This window comes from Elephantulus edwardii, unplaced genomic scaffold (assembly GCF_000299155.1).
Source record: "Elephantulus edwardii isolate Elephantulus edwardi_28Jun2011 unplaced genomic scaffold, EleEdw1.0 scaffold00252, whole genome shotgun sequence".
NCBI classification, from domain to species: Eukaryota; Metazoa; Chordata; class Mammalia; order Macroscelidea; family Macroscelididae; genus Elephantulus; species Elephantulus edwardii.
In genome coordinates, this window is record NW_006400002.1 from 1,347,096 (window position 1) to 1,368,375 (window position 21,280).

At 42.7% G+C, this 21,280-nt stretch overlaps 1 pseudogene; it reads right to left on the reverse strand.

The window, feature by feature from the left end:
* Window positions 1-11,124: 11,124 nt before the first annotated feature.
* On the reverse strand, window positions 11,125-11,535 carry LOC102869145 (annotated as a pseudogene).
* Window positions 11,536-21,280: the final 9,745 nt, after the last annotated feature.

The following is a 21,280-nucleotide window of genomic DNA, read 5'->3' on the forward strand; positions in this document are numbered from 1 at the left end:
TTGTCCAGCTCTTCGATGCATAGTAGGTGATTGAGAAGACCATGACCTGAATCAGGCACACCTTAGCCTTCAAATTGGTATCTTTGCTCTTCAGCATTTTGGAGAGATCCCTGGCTGTAGACTTGCTAAAGGCAATACTTCTGAGGTCCTGACTGTTGAGAGCAAAGACATTGATTGTTGACTCTCTCTTCACCTATCATAATGTTGACTGCTGGTCCTATGGTGAGGACGTTTGTTTTCTTGATGTTGAGATGAAATCCATACTAGAGGCTGCAGTCCTGGATCTTCTACAGCAAGCAGAACTTCATATCCTCCTCACTTTCAATGAGCAAGATTGTACCATCTGCATAATCCAGGTTGTTGATAAGTCTTCCTCTGATCTTGATGCCACATTCTTCCTAGAGTCCAGCTTTGTAAGTTATTTCTTCAGCATACAGACTGAAGAGGTATGGAGAAAGGATGTAATTCTGATGTATACTCTTCCTGGTTTTAAACCATGGAATGTTCCCCTTCTCTGTTTGGACAACAGCTTCTTTATCTAGGTGCATATTTCTCATGAGCACAATTAAGTGCTTAGGATTCCAATTCTTCTTAATGTTAGCCTTAGTACTTTCCTTTGTATTGTTGTTGTTGTCATGTGCTATTGAGTTGCCTGCAACTTACAGCTCTGAACCCTGCCCTATCCTGGAGCCAGACTCACTGGCTCCTACACATTTACCCTCATTACCCCAGTTACTGTGTCACTCCCTCTCATCCAGGGTCTTCCTCTCCTGGGCTGTCCCTCCACCCTTCCAAGCATGATTATCCTCTTCTCCAAGGACTGGTCCCTCCTGGCAACATGCTTAAAATATATGAGATGGAGCTTCAAAATCCTTAACTCTAGGGAGAAAATTGATTTCACCCTCTCCAGGGCAAACCTGTTTGTTCTCTTGGCAGTCCATAGAATAGTCAATATTCTTCTGCAGCACCACAACTCAAAGGCATTGATTCTTTTCCTATCACCTAAAGTCACTGGCCAGCTCTCTGATGCATAGCAATTGTGAAGACCATGGCCTGCTGGATCGGGTACACCTTAGTCTCTAGACTGACATTGTTGATCCTCAGCACTCTGGAGAGGTCCCTGGCAGCAGATTTTCCTAATGCAATTCAGTGAAAACACTGCTGGTACAAACAGTGTTGACTGTGAAGCTGAGCAAGCTAAAATTGCTAACAACCTCAATCTCTTCTTCATCTATCATGGTACTATCAACTGGCCCAGTGGTGAGAATCTTTGTCTTCTTGATGTTGAGCTTCAGTCTATATTGAAGACTGCAGTCCTTGACTTTCAGCAGCAAATGCCTCAGATCCTCCTCAGTTTCAACAAACAAGGTTGTATCATCTTCATAACACACGTTGTTGATAAGCCTTCCCCCAGTCTTGATGCTACATCCCTCCTCATAAAATCCAGCCTCCTGAATGATCTTTTCTGCATATAGATTGAAAAGTTTTGGAGACAGAATGCATCCCTGACACACTCCTTTCCTGATTTAGAAAGATGCAGTGTTTTCTTGCTCTGTTCTGAGGACTGCTTCCTGATCCAAATATGGCTTTCACATAAGCACAGTTAAGTGATCTGGGATTCCCATTCTTCTCAGGGTTAGCCACAATTTGTTGTGATCCACACAGTCGGATGCTTTTGCACAGTCAATGAAACACAGTTTTTCTCATCATGCAAGATTTGGGGGGAAAAAATTTGAATTTATAATGTTTTACAATTTTTATGGTTTTAGGATGTGACTCACACATGAGAGACATTCTACACTTTAGTATTATTAAAATACCTTATGATTTACTTTAATAGTGAAGGTTTTTTTATATTTGAATCTTTTAACTTATTTGGAGTTTATGCTGGTGGAAGTTGTGAGGTAGAATCCAGCCTTATCTTTTTTTTAACTTACTACCCAGTAGTTTTTGTACAATTCATCCCTTTAGGGATAATTTGTAAATAAATTATCAAACTACTACAACTCCTTTGATGATTTACCCCAAGGGAGTTCTGGTGGCCTCATGGTAAGAAACTGTGCTGCAGTCCCAAAGGCGCGCAGTTCGAATCCATCAGTTGCTCAGTGGGAGAAAGTTGGACAATCTCTTCTTATGCAATTTATTATTTCTGAAAACTCACCAGAGTTTGGGTCAGTTCTGACTTGATGGTACACAACAAAACAACAACAGCACCACTTTGCTGTAATTTTCATCATATAAAGCTTCATACAAGTACTTGGGCAATATCTGAACTTCATATTCTGCCCCATTCATGCATGTTTCAGAACCACCACACTATTGTAATTATTAAGAGTTTATGAAAAACACAAATCCATAGCCATCAGTTTTGGTTAACAGGTTAGTATTTAGCCTTTAAACCACTAAGACTCCTTTGAAGTATTACAGTAAGCATAATGAATTCTCTCTCTCTCTCGTTCTCTCACTCTCTCATTTCTGTCAAGTTGGAAATGATTCATAAATCCATGGGTTTCCAAGACTATAAATAGCAGGAGAGAAGATTGCCTATCTTTCTCCCTCTGAGCACACTTTCTTGCTTCTTTTTTTAAAAAATTTTATTTCCTGCTTCTTTTATTTTAAAACTTTTTAATTACTCAATTTATTCTTATTCTTTGAACAAAATCTTGGATTCAAATTGTTTTTCCTCTGAACATGGTTGCTGGCTTGATTTGGGTTCTGCTTTGGGTCATTATCTGGACCCAGTCCATGATTATCTCCTTCCCCATGTCGAACCACTGGTGTTGCACCTTGGGTTTTTCCCTTACTCCTGTTGTCACTTGTCAGCTTGGCTTCCTACGAGCTGCCCCTACGTCTGCACAGCTTGATAGCCAGCCAGTGGTTGATCTACGTGATGCTCATGTCCCTCACTCAGGCCAGGGAGGATTCCACCCTCCAACAGTGAGTGTAGTTTGAGGAAAGCATTAAAAATTCAGGCAGGTTTTTGTGTCTTTCTTGACTATTCTGTCAGGTCTTTCTAGGACTTGCTTGTACGTGAGCACTGCCTCCCTGTCAGCTGGGCATGAAGAGCTTGTCCCTCAGGCTCTCTTTCCCCTAGATTCCCTGCTATATTTCTGGCTCCTCTTCTGAGTCCGTTGCTCACCCCTCAGTAGCACCACAATCTCAGGAAAGTAGGGGTATTTGCTTTTCCATTCACTTTATATGCAACAATGAATGAGTGGAAATCCAAAATCTCTGTAAATGTTCATTAAAATTAATAAAATATTCATAAAATAAAAAAAGACAATGACAGTCTCAGCAGAAATAGTCTTTTGTCCAGCTTTAAGATAAATCACCTCAGTTTTTCTTCTAAACACCAGAGAAATCTACACCTAGATAAAGAAGCTGTTGTCCAAACAGAGAAGGGGAACATTCCATGGTTTAAAACCAGGAAGAGTATACATCAGAATTATATCCTTTCTCCATACCTCTTCAGTCTGTATGCTGAAGAAATAACTTACAAAGCTGGACTCTAGGAAGAATGTGGCATCAAGATCAGAGGAAGACTTATCAACAACCTGGATTATGCAGATGGTACAATCTTGCTCATTGAAAGTGAGGAGGATATGAAGTTCTGCTTGCTGTAGAAGATCAAGGACTGCATGTTTGTTTGTTACTTCGACAACTCTATTAGATATGAAATTTTTGCCCTCAACTCCAAATCAAGGCAGCCCTTCGAACAGTGACATCGCTGACTTCATAGCCATCCACTCCGTGAAAGCACTGCCTCATCCCAGATTGTTGTATGAGGAGAAGAGTGTATCCCACAACAAGAATACCACAGAGTTCCACTGTTCTCAAAGGAGGTCAGCAGTCCTTCATCAACGAACATCTCTCAAAGCATTGTGTGTTTCCAATCTGTTTCCAGAACCCTGAATGGAGTTTTAAATAATTGTCCAGTATAATATTACCTTTAGATGAGAGGGTTTGTCAAACCTCTTCATTCTGTCATAACTGAAAAATCCATCCCTCTTTTTGTTTTTATGGTGCTCATTATTGTTTTTTTTAATTTTTTTAAATTATTTTTGTGTGAGTGTACCATCAAATCAGATCTGACTGGTACAGGAGGAGATTGTCCCTCCTTCCCTGGCAGAGCATCTGGTGGATTCGAACCGTGCACCTCTGGGATTGTAGTTGCAGCTCCTTACCACTAGGCCACCAGAGCTCCCCTGTTTTGTTTTTTTTATATGCTATCAAGTCGCTTACGACTCCTAGCAACCTTATGTACAGGAGCCCTAAATTCTGCTCTGTCCTGTGCCAATCACACTGTCTGACACACCTACTCCCATTACCCTAATAGTTGAATCGACCCATCTCATCAAGGGTCTATCTCTCTTGCTCTGTCCCTCCACCCTCCCAAGCATGACGTCCCCCTCCAAGGATGGTCCCTCCTTGCAACATGTCCAAAGTATGTCAGAAGAAGCTTCAGAATCCTTGCCTCCAAGGAGTAGTCTGGTTTCACCCTCTCCAAGATGAACCCGTTTGTTCTTCTAGCACTCCATGGTATATTCAACACTCTTCTCCAGCACCACAGCTCAAAGGCATCAATTCTCTAACTTCCCTAGTCACTGTCCAGCTCTCTGATGCATAGCACACAATTGAGAAGACTATGGGCCCAGATCAGGTGCACCCTAGTCTCTAGCTTGACATCATTGCTCTTCAGTACTCTGGAGAAGTTCCTGATAGCTGACTTTCCCAATGCAATTAGTCTCTTGATTTCCTGGCTGCTGGTACCAAGAGTGTTGCTTTTGGAACCAAGCAAACTAAAACTGTTAAAAATCTCAATCTTTTCACTATTCATAATATTTTGCCAATTGGCTCCGTGGTGAGAATCTTTGTTTTCTGATGTTGAGCTTCCATCTGTATTGAAGGCTGCAGTCTTTGACCTTCTGCAGCAAGTGCTTCAGGTCCTCTTCAGTTTGAGCAATCAGGGTGGTGTCATCTGCGAATCTTCCTCCAATCCTGATGCTATCTATGTTCCTTCTCATGCTCAAAGGTAATGCAAATTGCTTGCACTCAATTACTAACTACTAATCATTGAAAGACTGATGGTTCTAACCCGCTCAGCCTCAGCAGTGCAGGAGAAGGAAAGGCCTGGCCACCTACTTCCAAGGAGCTCTTGTTACTTCGTGCAACACGTGTAACAAACACATCAAGCTGCTAGTAGGAAAGTCAGGTTGAAATCACCACCCTCTTCTTGGGAGAAAGATGTAAAGTCCCTTTCCATAAAGATTTACAGCCTCAAAACCTGGTAGAGGCTTCTTAGGAGCTGGAACTGAGTTGACAGCCCTGGATTCACCTACTGCCACAAGGATTGTGGTTGTTGTTATTTACTGTCAAGTTTTCTCCAACTCATGGTGATCTCACGTGCCACAGAGTAGACATGCTACCTAAGATGTCTTGGCTATAATTTTAACAGATGCTGATCACCAGGCCTTTTATTCCATGGTACTACTATTAATGTTATGTACCTTCAAGTTGGAACTGACACATAGCTGACCCTTCAGTAGGTTTTGAGAAGCACTAAATCACAAGGGAGGAAAATACCTCACCTTCTCCTGCGGAGGAGCTGTTGGATCCGAACTGCACACCTTTGCCTTGGCAGTGCAACTCCTAACCACTACCCAAGTTCAGCCCACCAATCTTCAGGTTAGCTGTCAAGCACATCGATTGCTGTTGGGTGCTGTCAAGTAGATTCTGACCTATAGCCCAGAAAATGTTAGGGTGCCCAAGCCTACTCTGTAGCAAGTGGTGGGTCCATGAATCAAAACTGACTTAAGAGCAATGGTTTTGATTTGCTTCCTGCTTGGTTGTGATGGTTGTTGTTGTTGTTTTTAGTAGAGTTGTAAGAGGGACCTCTCATGACTGCATCACAAGAAATTATGCTGCAATCTTGCAGGTACTTGATTCAGACCCACCAGCTGGTCTGAGGGAGAAGGATGAATAATCTTCTGTGCAATTAACAGCCTCTGAAAACCCACCAGAGGGTCAGCTATGGGTCGGTTCCAACGCAGCAGTACCCAGCAACAACAATGATTCTATGCATGCAATTTTATACTCCACAGATCCTTGTGTTTTACTGGGCTTTGAGCATTATGCTACCTGTGAATTTTACAGTTAAAATTAGCTCACTGATCCATTTTTTATGGAAACTTTTTAAAAATTAACCAGAGCATCCTTATCTGCAGTAGCATGGAGCAAGGTTCTAAGAAGTGGCACTTTGCAAGACAAAGCAAGTCAGACAGCAAGGAATTCCAGAGACCAGGTGCCCAGGGGGTTATGCTGGAGCTCTTATGTTCTTTTTTTAATCTTTCAAAGCCGGAGGAGTATCAATCACATCTTTGCTTGTGACAAGATTGTCCTGGCAAAACAGAATGTCAATTGACTTTGCTTTGGGCTGGATTCTCACACTTTGGTGAGAAAGCCCACAACCTCTCTGCTATATTGACCATTACAAATGTCTGACTGTTAACACTGTGTGGACACCCACACCATTACATAATAAATGCAGTTCATTTCACAGATTAAATGATCTGACACATTGGAAGGTGAAAAGGATATTTTTAAAGATTTCTGTGAAAATTATAGAAAAACAAGGGCTGAGTGGAAGATGAGAGGACCACCAAGACTCCACATTAAATGTGACCTTGAGGAATCTTGACAGTCTATGTTCTACACTCTGCATTCTCATCTCAGTTGGGAGACCAACATCTCCCTCCCTTCTCTCTTAGGGCTTCCTCAGGACACAGTCTCCTTCAGCCTCCTACCCTCACCTCACAACCACATGGGCCATATTCCAGATAGCAAGTGGGGTCGCAGCAGAAGTAGCCAAGGAGCTCTGGGAGAGAGAAATCTGGTGTTTAGGAGAAAGGCTGAGGTGATTTATATTAAAGCTGGACGAAAGACTATTTCTGCTGAAACTGTCATTGTCTTTTATTATTTTATAATTTTTTAATTAATTTTAATGAACATTTACAGAGATTTTGGATTTCCATTCATTCATTGTTGCATTTTTCTCCCTGCCCCAGCCCTCCCCGCCCCCAGTTCACTCTTCTCTTTGAAAAGTAAAAGAAAAATTCTGTTATTGATATACAATGCCTCCCTCGCCGCCCGAGTACACTCCACTAAGCAACCTTCATTCTGGACTCTTGTCATAACTATAATACCCAATCATATATCACTCTTAAACTGTTCTCTCCCTCATCTGTTTCAATGCAGTATACATAACTTATCCAATTTTTTGTCATTGGCTTTTATTGCTATTGTTGTTGTTAGATGCCATTGAGTAGAGTATATCTCACAGAGACTCTGAACAACAGATCTGAACCCTGTGCTATCCTGTGCCATCTTCATCATCTCTCATACACATGAGCTCATTGCTTCAGTCACTGTATCTATCAATCCATCAAGTTGAGGGTCTTCCTCTCTTTCACCATCCCTCCACCTTCCCAAGCGTGATGTCCCTTCCCAAACCATACCCTCTTTGAGAAACATGCCTAAAGTATATGAGACTACGCTTTATTATCTTTGCCTCCACGGGGCACTCTGGCTACACTTTTCCCAAGACATACATGTTTGTTCTTTTGGCAGACCTTGGGATAATCAGTACTCTTCTACAAAGGTATTAAGTCTTCTTCTGTCATCGTATTCCTTGTCCAACCCTTACATACATAGCAAATGATTGAACAGACCATGGCCTGAATCATATGCACTTAGTCTTCAAGCTGGCATCATTGCTCCTCATTAATTTGGAGAGGGCCCTGACTGCAGACTTTCCTAGCAAAATATGGCTCCTGATCTCCTGACTGTTGGCACCAAGAGTATTGACTGTGGATCTTAGTAAGACGAAGCCATTGACAGTTTTAATATTTTCTCAATCTATCATGATGTTGCCTATCAGTCCAATGGTGAGAAGTCTTGCCTTCTAAATGTTGTGATATAATCCATATTGAAGGCTGTAGTCTTTTATCTTCTGCTGCAAGTGCTTCAAGTCCTCCTCACTTTCAGCAAGCAAGGTAGCAATTCAAACCTCAGGTCGCAATGCTGAGAGATGTTATGGGCAAAATCTTGAAAAATCCAGGAAGCATCAAAAGAAGATTGGGGAAATATGCAAAATCATTGTACCAAAAAGAGGTAACTGATATTGAAAAATTTCAGGAAGTACCAACCATATGAACAAGAGCCAATCGTAATGAAGGAAAAAGATAAAACTGCACTGAAGGTATTGGGGAAAAGGCTCCAGGAATCAGTGGAATACTGGCTGACATATTTCAAATAACAGATGTAGCCCTGCACATGCCAGGAAATTTGGAGGACAGCTGTCTGTCTGATTGAGTGACTGACTGGAAGAGATCTGTAATTGTTCCTATTCTCCAAAAAGGTGATGCAACAGACTGTGAAAATTATTGAACAATATCATTACTATCACATGCAGACAAAACATTGCTGAAGATCATTCAAAAACAGCTAGAATAATACATAGTTAGGTAACTGCCAGAAGTTCAAGCTGGTTTTAAAGAAGTTGTGGCACCAAAGATATCATTGCTGATGTCTGATGGATCCTAGCTGAAAGCAGAAAATACAAGAATGCCTGTTAGTGTTTTATTGACAAAGGCATTTGACTATGTGAATTAAAACAAAGTACGGCTGACATTGAGAAGAATAAGGAGCACTTGTGGCCTAGTGATAAGGAGTGGTACTGCAATCCCAAAAGCATGCAGTTCGAATCCACCAGCGGCTCTGCAGGAGAAGAATGGACAACCTCCTCTATGTGATTAACTGCCTCTGAAAGTCTGCTGAAGGGTCAGCTATCAATAGGCTGCAACTCAAAAGCACACAACAATAACAGAAAAATGGGATCCCAGAATACTTAATTGTGCTCATGCAAAACCTCTATACCTAGATAAGAGGCTGCTGTGCAAACAGAGCAAGGAAACACGACATGACTTAAAATTAAGAAAGGTGTCTACCAGAGCTGTATCCTCTCTCCATCCTATTCAACCTGTACACTAAGCAAATTACTTGAGAAGCTGAACTCTAGGAAGAAGAATGCAGTGTCAAGATCTGAGAAAGACTTATCAACAACCTACGTTATGCAGATGACATAACCTTGGTTTTTTTCCCTTTTTTCTTCTTATTTTTAGGAGCTGTTGAATCAAATATGACTCATAGCAACCCTATAAAAAACAGACTTGAACCCTGACCTATCCTATGCCATCCTCTTTATTTCTGACATACTTGAGTCCATTGCTACTGTGACTATGTTAATCTGTCTAAGTGAGGGTCTCTCACTCTTTCATTGACCCTCCACCTTTCCTGGCACGATCTCCTTTTCTCAGGAACAACCTCTCCTAGCAACATCCCCAGAGTATGTGAGATTAAGTTTGCTATATTTGCCTCTTTTCCCAAGACATATCTGTTCTTTTGGCAGTCCATGGGATATTCAATACTCTTCTCCAGCACCACAGGTCAAAGACATCAATTATTCTGTCATCTTTATTCATTGTCCAGCATAGCAAGTGACTGAAAAGGTCATGGCCTGAATCAGGTGAATCTTGGCCTTTATACTGACATCATTGCTTCTTAGTAATTTAGAGAGGTCCCTGACAGTGAATTTTCTCAGTGAAATACTTTTTCTGATTTTACTATTGGTACCAAAAGGTTATGGGTTCAAGTAAGATGAAATCATTGACAGTTTCAATCTTTTCTCCTATCATGATGTTGCTTATTTGTCCAGTGGTGATGATTTTTGCCTTCTTGATGTTAAGATGCAATCCATACTGAAGACTGTGAGCTTTTATCTTTTGAGCAAGTGTTTCCAGTCTTCCTCACATTTATTAGTCTTTTAATCGTGTCATGAGAACAGCCTCAGCCTGAAAACTGCCTTTCTCTCTTCTTCTGTGCACTTATGTATCCATTTATGATGTGGTGATTTCAGGAACGTCGTGTTGTTGTTTGGTGCCACCGAGTCGACTATGACTCATAACAACTCTGTGAACAACAGATTTGAAGCCGCTCCTATCCTGCACCAGCCTCATGATTTCTATATACTTGAGTCCATTGTTACAGGCACGGCGCCAATATATCTTGCCTGCCTCTCCTCCTCTGGCCCTCCACCTTCCTCAGTGTGGTGTCTTTTTTCAAGGACTAAACCCTCCTGACAACATGCCCAAAGTATGTTGAGAAGATGTTTAATCATCCTCGTCTCTATGGAGTATCCTGGTTGCACTTAAATTCTAAAGTACATAGTTTGCGGCATGCTGAAGGCTACAGCATGGTCCTAACTCTGCTTTGAGTCTTGATATAAATGTAGAGCCATCGAGTATCTTTCTGACCTTTAGACAATCCATGTGACTATGACAGACAAGTCCAGGCAAGCACAGAGAGTAACAGTTTGTCTTCAGGAAGCATGCTGTTGAAAGTACATCATAGTTGTCATCCAAACCCTGTCACTTTCTCATTGACATTCTTTTGACTGTTTTTTATTGGTCAAAAGCTGTTATCAGTGAGAAAATATATCACAAAAGCACAAATGCAATTGTATTCACTTTTGGTAAACCTGTTAGCAAGCCCATTCTCACTCACTCACTCATTACCATTTAATCAGGACCAACTCATAGACAGATTAACTCTCCAGTGGGTTTGTTCTGGATGCTGTAAATTTTACGGAAGATTACCCTCTTTCTCCTGAGGAGCCACTGGTGGGTTCCAGAAGCCAGGGAGGTGCCACCCTAGGGTTACCAGTGCGACTCCCTACAGAGAGCACCTGGCGAGGAACAATTTGCTCCCGGACTTGCATGGAGAATCAGAGAATTTGAATTTGTCTGGGTATGTCCTTAACAATTTTCTATAAATAACCCTGTGGCCATTGAGTCTCGGCCCAATCACAGAGTCAGTGGCTCAGGCCCCAGAACCAACCCGGTAAGGCTTTTTTTTTTTTTCAAGTCTCACAACAATAGTTTTAACTTTATTTTATATTTTCCATCACCCAATGCCATGAACCCCACAAATGATTCTTAGACTAATAACACATGCAGCAGTCAGACACTAGGATTTTGGGGGGTATTTTTAATGACTGAAATTGAAGATTTAAGATCTCAGCTTCTGGAAGAACCACTTGTTTTTGCCTGTCTTGTACCTCTCCTCAAACTTGATCTTGGCTTCCCGCCTTGCCTTGCGTTTAAGAGCAGGGTCTCTGAAGACATCCTTGTTAACAACGGTTTTGTCCAAGGGGATATCCACAGAGTACCTTGTGGGCATGAGGTGATTGTAGTTATAAACTTTCACAAAGGACTTGATCTTTGACCTCCTGGCAATTTTTTTCTTGCCCATGGCAGCTGTCACTTTTCGGGGATAGCGGTCAATTCCAGCTACCAGAGCGTGGCTGTAGGGGTGGTCGGAGGTGCCATCATCAATGTTCTTGACGATGACAGCTTTGCGTCCAGAGTAACGTCCAGCCAGGACCAGCACCACCTTCCCTGGTTTCATGAACTTGCCCATTTCGACAGCTGCCAGCCAGACCGACAACAAAAAGGCCGGTAAGGCTTTTTAAAGCACACTTGTGGCTAGATCCTGATCGTGGTGGTCCTTTGCCTAGTTCTATAGTTCTGCCTGCAGCAGTGATGAATTGTACGTGTCACCGGTCATGATCTGGTGATGACTGTCTCCAAATCACAGAAATTAAAATCATGGTAGTGATTCAGCAAACTCCTTCAGCATCATGCTAATAGTTTCCTTCATTCTGGAATCATTTTCTCTTTGTCTTGTTTGTTGTTATTGTTAAATGCTGTCAAGTCATAGGCGACACATGGCGACCCTGTGAACGAAAATACTCAACACTTGTGTGACTTTCATCCTTTCTCCAGGTTTTCACCTTTCACGGGCCTGAGGGCCCGTCATTATTTTACCATTCCAGCACGCCCAAATGCTGGCGACCTCTGGGCCAGAGCAGAAGCCAGAGGCCCCTCCAGCTTACACTCCCAAGACACATATCTTGTTTACATCCTAGTAAAAATGTTTCTATAGTACCTCCTTGAAGCTGAAGTGTCTTCTCCACTCCTTTACTCAGACAACAGTTGGGGAATAAGAAGTGGCCCCGTCAAGGCCTCTCACCACTTCTAGTGAGCTTACAATTGTAATGATCTTACAATTCAGACTCAAGGTGGAATGGGCCCCCTCCCCATCATTTTCTCCACCCTCTGACACTTCCCATGGTGGGAGCCCAGGATCCTTCAGCAAGAGTCCATTGTCCTTATAAGCATACTAACAAGAACAGGCTCTGGAGACATAGACTTGAGATCAATTTCCAGCTTCTCCATCGACTGGTAGTATGACCTTGGGCAATTGTCTGAACATTCAGAGTCTTGTGTCTCATCTGTAAGACAAGAATTGTAACACCCACCTGGCAGCCTTGTCTGGAGGTTTTAATGAGATATCAGTTTACAGTAATGCTATAATCAGAAGAAAACTAAGAACAAACCTCCCTTCCTCCTCACCCACTGCCGCCCCAACCCCACATGGAAGACGGCTGCCCCGCTTGCTCAGCCTCTCCCTCTGTTGCATCCACTCCATCAGGCATTTGTCAGGATCCCAGAGAACACTACCATGCACAGTTCTCAGCTCCTCCCTGGAGGCCTCTCTGCAGCATTTGACAGCGCAGTTCACTGCCTCCTAAACGCACCAATGTCCTAGGCTCTGGGACTCTGCCTGTTCCAGGATCTTTTACTTCACTGGAAGCACCTCCCCAGGCTGCTTTGCAGTTCTTTCTCTTTATAGGCTCCCTTCAAGTGGATCTCTACTCATGACAGCCCTCCACTGGGTTTTCCAATGCTACAAATCTTTGCAGAAAAAGACTGCTTATCTTTTTCCTATGGAGCAGCTGATGGATTCAAACCACCAACCTTTAATATAGCAGCAGCCCAAAATGTGACCCACTACAGCACCAAGGTCCTTTTTATTATATTTGTGATTGTGCTTAAGTGTCACTGAGTCTGAGTACAACTCAGAGTGACCCCAAGACCACAGATCTGAGCCCTGTCCTCTCCTGTGTTTCTTCATCATCTCTGACACATTTGAGCCCATTACCACATTCACTGTGTTAATCCATCTCAGGGAATGATGTCACTTCTCCAAGGAATAGCCTAACCTAACAGCATGCCCAAAGTATGTGAGATGAAGCTTTGTCATCCTTGCCTCCAAGGAGCATTTTAACTATACTTTCTCCAAGACCTCTTTGTTCTTTTGGATATTCAGTGTTCTTCTCCAATACCATAACTCAAAGACATCAATTCTTCTTATAGCATCCTTATTTATTACCCAGCTCTCAGACACACAGCAATGGATTGAAATGACCATGGTCTGAATCAGGTGCACCTTAGTCTTCAAATTGACATCATTGCTCCTCAGCAATTTGGAGAGGTCCCTGATAGCACAGTTGTTAAATGCAACACATCTCCTGATCTTCTGACTGCTGGTACTAAGGGTGTTGATCGTGGATCCAAGTAAGATTAAATCATTGACAGTTTCAATCTTTTCTCCATCTATCTACCTATAGATCTGGTGGAGAGAATTTTTGTCTTCTTGGTATTGAGATAGAGTCCATATTGAAAGCTGTAGACTTTGATCTTCTGCGGCAAGCATTTTAGGTCCTCCTACTTGAAGTAAGCAGAGTCACATCATGTGCATAACTCAAGTTGGCGATGAGTCTTCTTCCAATCCTGATGCCATTCTTCTTAGAGTCCAGCTTCTCAAATAATACGCTCAGCGTACAGATGGAACAGATGAGAAAGTAAGTATACAATTGTGACATACATACACCTTTCCTGATTTTAAAACATACAGTTCCCTTGCTCTGTTCTGACAACTGCTTCTTGATCTAAGTATAGGTTTTGTATGAGAATAATTAAGTGTTCTGAGATTCCCATTCTTCTCAATGTTAGCCATAATTTGTTATGATCCACACTGCCCTTGGAACACTGAAGTGACCTGGGTTCTATTAGAAATCTTTTTGTGTGCTTAGCAAACCAACCCCCTCCCCTAAAGACATTGCCAACTCATGATGGCCCCCTATGACACGGAGTAGACGTGCTCAGGGGTTTTCTTAGCTATGATCTTTACGAAGGCGGATCTCCAGGCCTTTCTGGGAACTGTGGGTTAGAACTACCAGTCTTTAGGTTAGCAGCTGACACACACCAGTGCCACCCAGGTGAACTGGGAACTCGTCTAGAAGTGCCTCACCCCACGTTCACTATTGAAAGAGTCCCAGCTCTTATACGCATCCACAAACCCCCGAAACGTCTACTTTCACCTGGGGGTTGTTTTGAGCTGCTGTGGGATCCGCTGCCTTTTGGTTCAAGGAAATCCCACACAAAAGTGAGAGGCTGCGCAGGTTCTGCAGTCTCCACCTCTCTGAGGATTGAATCCCCACTAGAGGGTTATGGTAGTTATTTATGCTGCTGTAACAGAAATACCGCGTGTGAGTGGCTGTAGCTAACAAACATTTATTTCCTCATTAAGAAGCTAGATGTCAGAGTTCGTTGTGCTGGCTGTAGAGGAAGGCTTTCTCTCTGGGAGTTCCCTCCAGCAGGCTCGGAGCACAAGGACCCCAGGGAGCTCTATTTGGTTTTGTAGAAGAGGTGGGGGAGGGGTATCGTCAGAGATGTGACCTCAGATAACAGGATGTGCTTTGTCTGAGGCTTGTAAAAAAGAGGTCAGAGAAAATGTTTCAACTCTCAAAACCTCACCTGCTTTCGTTAAAAGCCCAGCATTTGGCGGAAACGCAGGGAGGCAGGCACTGGTTCTGAAATCAAAGCCTGCGGCTATTCGGTTCCCATCGGCCAGGTGCTGCGTGGGTGTAGGCTCGCTCCGCCCCTCCCACGTTGCTGCAGCAGCCCCTTGAGCCGCAGGGTGCAGATGCTGCTACACATGTCGCCCTCTGGTGATCAGAGAAGGTGCGTGCGCCTCGCTTTTTCTGCAGAGCGGACCACACCTTCTCTCTGGAATGACAGTGACTGAAGCAATGGGCCAGAGCCTATCGGCTCAGCTGAGGATGGCGCAGGATAGGGCAAGGTTCAGATCTGTTGTTCCTAGAGTCTCTAGGAGTAGTAGTTGACTCTACGGCCCCTAGCAACAACAAATATAGAGTCCAACCTCTTTTATAGAGAACCAGCGAGCCCCGGGGTCAGGAAAATATTTCATAGCCAAGACAGAGAGCACAGGCCAGGCCACTATTATAATATTGTTGTTACTGTTGTGTGCTGTTGAGTCAGAACAGATTAATAGCTGATCCTCCAGTAGGTTTTAAGAGGCAGTGAATTGTACAGGAAAATACTGCCCACCCTTCTCCAATGCATCGACCCTATGCAGTGCAGCTTCTTACCAGAATTAGGATAATAATTACAATCACTTCAGCTTGTCAGACATCGTCTGCCAGTTATCATCTGCTCTCCAGTGGTAGAAACATTAGTTGACATGTATGACATTAACCAAAACGCTGACAGTTTGAGCCCACCTAGACACCTCAGAAGAAAGATTTCTACTTCCAGAATATCAAACACCAAACCCGGTAGAGCAAGGTTCTACCTTGCCACCTCCCTTCCCCACCGAGGGAATGCTGTGAGTCAGAATTCACTGGTCAGCCCTTGATTTGGTTAGATACTGAGTGCCTTTGGGCTGTGGTGCTGGAGAAGAGTATTGAATATATCATGGACTGCTAGGAGAACAAACAGGTTCATCTTAAGAGGGTGAGACCAGTCTGCTTCTTGGAGGCAAGGATTCTGAAGCTTTGTCTGACATACTTTGGGTATGTTGCAAGGAGGGACCAGTTCTTGGAGAGGGACATCATGCTTGAGAGGGTGGAGGGACAGTGCAAGAAGGGAAAACCCTGGATGAGATGGATTGATTCAGTGACTGGGGAAATGGGCGTAGGTGAGTCAGAGACAATAAGGTTGGTATAAGGTAGATCAGGGTTTAGATCTGTTGTACACAGGTCACTATGAGTGGCAGGTGACTTAATGGCACATAACAACAACTGAGTAAAGGAAGGCAGAGAATCATGAGACCAGTTGAGAGGAGAGTGGGAAGTGCCAGTGTGGGCTTGTTGTGTTGGAGGGCCTCTGAGGAGTCAACTTGGTATAGGCTGAGTCACCATGGAGTGGCAATAGAGGGTGAGGTCACAAAGGTTCCCCACAGTCAGATGGCTGGAGGGCATGGAAGGGTAGTGAGTTTAGCTGTAGGAGCATAGATTAACACTGAACCAAGAAAGCGTTTTGAACAAAGGAAAGACACTCTCTGATTTATGTTTTTAAATTCCCCTTTACTTTCTTTGACAGGCATAGGAAGGTGAGCAGAACATGTTAGAATTCCAGGTATAAGATGAGAGTGTCTGGGAAAGATTGCTTAGATGAAAGAGATAAGACATGATTGGATTCGAGATATATTTTTCTATTTTGAAGAGTCAACAGGATTTGTCAATGCATTAGTGAAAAACTGTCTCCAAGTCTGGTCCAGAGCAATTGAGTAGAGGATGGTGCTCTTCAAAGAGATGGGGAGGATCAGCTTTGTGGTGTAAGGAATAAGAAAGAATTGGATTTAGGGCATGTCAAATCCAAGCAGTCTATTACTAGAAGCCCAGGAGTTTCCGCCAGGAGGTGCATATAGTCACTGCATTTATCTGGTAACCAAAAGGTTGAAAGTTCAAGCCCTCCCAGATAAGCCTCAGAAGAATATTCTTGGCTATTTCTGAAAAATCACTTTGGGGCATAGTTCTACTCTGACACATATACAGTCACTATGAGTCATAACTGATTAGACCATAACTAGGAAAAAAATGCAGATATCCACATTGGGTAGACTTCAGCAAAGCTCTCTGTCCTGATGAGCCGCTCAAAACTCTCCTGATCTCCTTTTCATCTGGCATTTCTTCTCCCAACAGAAATGCCCACCAAGAGTGATAATTCCAAATGCAAAGGGTCTCACCCGAATGGCAGAATCAGAAAGGAGATTGGAACTCTGTGTTCCACAGACTCTCCTGACAGGAAGGAGAAGAGAAAGAAGATCTGTTCTCCCATGCTGACAGGGTAGCCTCTCCTCAAACCCCTACTGCCACCTCCTCATCTCTCACTCCCACCACCGCCTCCAGGGCCACCTGTAGAGTAAGCCACCCTCTGCCGCCTGCTGTAACAAAACATTGCAAACTGGGCAGCTTGTAAAAATAGAGATGTGTTGTCTCACAGTTCTGGAGGGTAGGAGTCCAAAATCAGACTGTGGGCCACATTGATTCTTTCTGAGGACTGCAAGGGAGAGTCTGTGCCATGCCTCCCTCCTAGCTTCTGGTGGGTGACAGCTGGCAGCTCTTGTTATTCTTTGTCCCTCCAATCTCTATCTCCTTCATCACATGGCTGTCTTCTATTTGTATGTCTGAGAGGCTTTCCTCTTTTATAAGAACATGAGTCAAATTGGATGGGAACTCATCCTACTCCAGGAGGACCTCATACTAAGTGATTACATCTTCAAAGACCCAATTTCCACATAGGTAATGCTCTTAGGTACAGAGGGTTGGATTTTAACATATTTGGGGGAACACAATTCAATTCACAGCAATACCCATCACTTCTTCAATGATGTCAGTGAGGGGAATGAGATAATAAACGAAAAGTACATAGCAAGCTAACAGGCGGGGACAGATGAGACTAGTAAAATTAGGCAGATGAGGTGGAGAGCAATGATGTGGGGTTGTGTAGGAGACTGGCTGGTCCAAAAAGCCTTTCTCTGAGGAGGATATGAGCAAGTGAAAAGAGGGAGTGGGGCCTGTGCGTTCCCCACATGGACTGTTCAGCCCCAGATCCCCACCACCTGCAAGGTCTTTGAACTGTCTGCTCTTCATAAGCTCATGCTCACTACCGACTAGATTGTTCTAACTCATAGCTGGCCTTTCAGTGGGTTTCACTCAGTTTCTGAAGTTGTAAATGCTAATGGGAGGATTCTTCTTGTCTTTCTTCTGAACGCTGATGGTGAATTCAAAGCGTAGGAGACCCACAGCAGTTGGTCTAGCAGTAGAACTTGCTTATGGCTTACACCATCAATGCCCCTCCCTAAAGCACCTCTTCAGTATGAAGTAGGAAGGCTTCCTGGATAGCCCAATGGTTTGGACTGAAATAAATAAATTTTTTAACAAATTTGAGTCTTAGCCACTAATCCTGTGGATATAATCCTGTTTGGAAATAACTGTTTTCTTGTGTTAATAATGGTGTATTGGGAATTGGGTGGATGCTAAACTTGATCATTTCTGAGTTATAAAGCAACAAACTAGTACAGAAAATCACTAAAACTAAGGTGGCTAGCGTGATTAAATGATTGACACAGGTTTGAATCCAGATTTCTTTACTTCACATCCCTTTTCTTTTCTGCTTTCAAAATATATACACCTTAGATGCTTACTCAAGACTACAATAAAAAATGATTTGTCCTCAGAAAGAATACATGTAACTAATGTATGACAACTTTTTAGTTTATGATTAAAAAATTATGAGAATGTTCCAAGAAGGGAATGACTAGAATATTTCCTGAATAGATGTTGGTTTATGTACAGAAAGCCTGTGACAGAAAATAGATTAACTGGCATTATGGAAAGTTTACTCGTGGCTCATCTGTAGCTTTCAGCCTTTCTGACTCATGTAACTCTTAGCCCTCCTGTATAAAAATCTTTCTCCCTTTTAGGACTTGGAAGCACTTGTTATATTCCCCAATGCTAATCTGACTTTGTCTGTTTAAATTCAGTAAAATTTGCAGACAATAAATTGTTTGTTTCCTTACAAGAGTTCCTGGTATGTTTTTAAACTTTTACATAGCAGGTGTCAGAAGTGGGATTTTAAAGGTATATTGTCTTTCATGACCCCAGATTATCAACAACCAAGGCCCTTGTCTCCACTTCCACAATTTCTTGGGGTTGTCTCACAATAAATACACTCTAAAAATTGAGTCTTCACTTTCTTATCTGAAAGTTGTTTTGTTGTAGGTTGGTTTGGGAAGGATTTTATTGTTAGATGTGTTTTTCTCTTAGAATTTTACCTTTATTTCTATTTGTAATTTAAACTTGAAATTTAAAGATGTTTCTGGTTCCATGTGATCACTCTTACTAATTATTTATTTGGTTCTGGAAGACAGAATTCAGAGCTCCTTTCTTATTTTAATAGCTTGCCTCCGGAAACCCTATGAACCTGGAGAGAGGATGAAAGGCACCAAGCTTCGAGGACTCTCCTTCATAGGGTTGCTATGAGTCGCCCTGTGACTCGACAGCACTTAACAACAACAACAACATAGTGTTTCTGTATATACACTAAGGATCCCAAAGTGGGTGGATTGAGCTCAGTAATCTTCAGGTATCTCATATTAGATAATGGTTAATTTTTAGTCTAGCTCCTGTGGCATTCAAACCACATGCTTTGAGACTGAAGCGCAGCTTCTTACCATGAGGCCACCAGAACTTCCAGAACTCGAAGGTTTAGCTCTTGAGTTGGAGAATTAAAAAGGAATAACTTTCTTGACATTTCTGAAGTTGAAAAAACTGAAAAACGAATCCAAGCCTCAAATTGCAATGCTTAAAGATGCCATTGGAAAAAAATCTTTAATGATCTTGGAAACATCAAAAGACATGGAAGGGATGGGCCAGGACAGGAGAATGGGGTGTGTTGGTCTATTCACAAGGGGCTTGGGGGACTGGCTAATCTTATCATTAACTTGAGTGGATTCCGCAGCAGAAGTTTAAAATCTCACCACCGGAAAAGAAGCAGCAGAGCATGCAGGGTTTCTCTGGGACTACCGGAGCAGAAGCAGCAGCCGCAGCAGAGGACTATGGACCTGGGGTGAGACAGAGCTTTACACAAGTTTGTTGGATGGCTAGAGGAAGTGGGGGGATGAACACCATGCATAACTGGCAGCACAAAATTGGAAACACTGGCCTATAGTCACGAGGCTGAAGGCCACGATGCCTACAAGCACATTTCAGAAGTTGCCCTGACTGAGCGATTGTATCCTGCTGCTGGCCTGAATTACTGCCTTTTGACTTCCTTAATAAATATCATAATTGTGAAGAAAAGAAATAAAGGAAGAAGATGGAGGGAATACATGGAATCACTATACAAAAATAATTGGTTGGGGGTAAAAATAATTGATTGGCACTGAAATACTTCAGGAAGTACCATATGAGCAAGAGCCAAAGGTGATGAGGGAGAAGCTCAAGCTACATTGAAGACATTGGACAAATAAATAAATACATACATACATAAAACTTAAAAAAATAAGTTCCAGGAATCAATGTGATCCCAAATGTTATGGTTCAACTACCAGATGTAGCTCTATATGTGATCACCAACCTATTCTAGGACATTTGGCAGACAGCTGCCTAGCCAACTGATTGGAAAAGATCCATACTTGTTCCTGTTCTCAAGAAAGAAGATCCAACAGAATGTGTGAATTATCAAACCATGTTTTAAGAGGAGAAAATGGGATATAGGGGATAGGACTGTGAGCATCTCTCCGAACGGGCCAGAAGGAGTAAGAATAGCACAGTCCCTCACTGTCCCATAGTAGAAAACAGATAAAGAGCCTATGGCCCAGCCCCATGGTGCCTCAAGAGCCATACCAACAGCAAGAGGTTTGTGTATTTGTTGCTGACTCACAAACTCACAGTTACGGTACCAACAATGGGGTTTATTAGGGAAGGAAATTGGAGAGTGGAGGAGGCAAAAAAAAATCACTTGTTTTGAAGTCCAGGTTTTAGTTCGATTTCCAAGGCACAATTCCTTAATTAGTATAGGCTCTGATTTCAGTTCTGCAGTCAAACCAAAATCATCCAACAAGGTTTTCCTCCAAGCAAACAAGCATCCAGCAAGTTATAAGTCAGCTTCATCTTCAGGCATTCAGCAAAAACCTTTAACTGTGGCCTTTATCTCAGAGCTCCTCTGCTTACACCTTGCCACAATTTCTCCACAGCAATGCCACAACTGGCTCCAACACCATAACCAAGGTCCCACCAACAGGGTCTGCTTCAGTCTCTCTCGAGTCTTGCCACCACAGTCTTTCTGACCTCAAGTCTTGCTTCCCCTTTCTCTTATCCTAGTCCCACAGCTATTGATGATTTGTAAAACCATGATGACAAGACTGTGTGTCTGCAGTTAATGTTGTTGGAGACCAGAGGGGGCTAATTGTAATGGCTAAAAAAATCCAACTTTTAGGCTAGCACTACAAA